At 42.6% G+C, this 1,965-nt stretch overlaps 1 pseudogene; it reads left to right on the top strand.

The window, feature by feature from the left end:
* Positions 1 to 391: 391 nt before the first annotated feature.
* LOC122118057 lies at positions 392 to 1,071 on the top strand (annotated as a pseudogene).
* Positions 1,072 to 1,965: the final 894 nt, after the last annotated feature.

Raw genomic sequence — 1,965 nt, 5'->3', positions numbered from 1 at the left:
CTTAGTTTTGTGGTATATGCAATGAATTCCTTTTTAGAAAAGTAATTTAGTTTATAATTATTATAAAGAGGTTGTGTAGAGGGATTTCAATTTCATGAGGCAGATAAATACATTTCCTTTCATACAGCATCTTCTGTTCCCTCACTCTCATCCAATGAGCTCATTTACATTCTGTCCTTTCCTCCCTTCATTTGTCTACCCTTTCCATACCCTCCTCTTTAATGCACCCAATTCTTGGAATTGATATTTTCAAGCTTTGACCTAGTCTTTCTAAAGGTTATAGTATTTGGGCCACATTGACAGCAGCGATGGTGGAGCAGGAAGGCTCCCAGAATGAAGACAACAATCACATGCAAGGTAAACTGCATCAAGGGCATGCCAGAAGTACCGGACCCTCTTCTTCAGGTACATGCCCCAAAGTAAGCCCTCTGGGGCTCAGGAGTTCATGTGCTCGGGATCACACTCCTGTTCTTCCCTCATGGCCAGCAAAAGAGCACAGCAGCACTGTCCATGTTGGTGTTGGAGTCCCCAAAGAAGGCAGAAGTGGATGTAGTGTCTGGCTAGGATGTTCAGTTTGATGGACCCCACTGATCCAGAGCCTTGAAGTGTTTCAGTTGGGGCTCCTGGAAACAGGGCCACCCCTGGTTCCATTTGCTTTGGGCATTGACTCTGTGGAAAGCAAGAACTACTGGGAACCTTGATACTACTTTCTACACTCCACAGACAGTGTTGGCTCTGCCAACTTGCTGGTGGAGGACTCCATGGCCCAAAGCTTCCCAGGCAAGTGGACATGCTCGTGCGCCAGGCAGTGCTGCAGTTTCTCTATTGGAAAAACAAAAGCAGGTCTGTGGTCTTCATCATGTATGCATAGAAGTACCATCCAACAAACACGGGCCACCCTCTGTCCAATCCCTGCTCCACTTCATCTGGTTTCTGCTGCGTGCCATGGATGGCGCCAAGCTGACTGTATTCATGGTGCTGTATTAGTAGTGCCAGCCCTCCCTGTTCAGGCACCTGATGCATGACAAGTATCTCAACAGGACAGAACAGGACAGGACAGTTCTCCCTTAGGGTGCACCCAAGCTTTCGTCTTCCTATGGTGGTGCTAGGCCACCTCCTGGCCTCCATTATTTACTCTATCACCTAAAATGTTCTTTCTTATTTATGCTCTATGCATTAAAAATTTCTTCAAAGACAAGATAAACTGTTCATGGCTTTCATACTCACTGCTCTAAATCCTGAGATGCTTACATTATGCCATTCTGCTTTGAGTAAAGACCCTCCAAATGGATTTTATAGAACCTTTCAAATGTTATACAAAAAATAAGGACTAAGTAAATGATGAATAAAGTACTTAATGGTTAGAAGACTCAATGTCCTGAAAAGATTCGCCTTAATTGCTCAGTACATGGAATATAATTCCAGACAAAATTCAGCTCGGTATTTTTTTAAAGAAACTTTTAAGGGCTGGCAAAGTGGCTCATTGGTAGAGTGCTTGCCTTGCATGCATGAGGCTATGGGTTCGATTTCTCAGCACCACATAAGCAGGGGAAAAAATCCGGAAGTGGCGCTGTGGCTCAAGTGGGCGCTAGCCTTGAGCCTAAGAGCTGAGGGACAGCGCCCAGGCCCAGAGTTCAGGCCTATGACTGGACCAAAAAAAAAAAAAAAGAAACTTTTAAGAGGGCAGCTACTATTTCTTACCTTCCTAAAGAAGTATTTTTGTAGAATCAAAATGATCTTTTCAAAGTTTTAGGAAAAGTCAATAATAAATTCATCAATGCCTAGAATTTTCTTGATTAGAATGCATTTAAAAGTACATTAACGAAATATGTGTAGATTCTGTTTGTTTTTCTCTTTCTTCCGTAAGTAGGTTTGATACATTTCATTTTAGCTAGTACTCTACCCACTAAGCTATGCCTTTAATGCATAATTTCGGGTTACTTAATATGCCAGAAAAGATAATAG

The sequence above is a fragment of the Dipodomys spectabilis genome, unplaced genomic scaffold (genome assembly GCF_019054845.1).
Source record: "Dipodomys spectabilis isolate Male_0828 unplaced genomic scaffold, ASM1905484v1 ptg000147l, whole genome shotgun sequence".
NCBI lineage: Eukaryota > Metazoa > Chordata > Mammalia > Rodentia > Heteromyidae > Dipodomys > Dipodomys spectabilis.
This window is presented reverse-complemented; position numbering and strand designations above follow the sequence as displayed.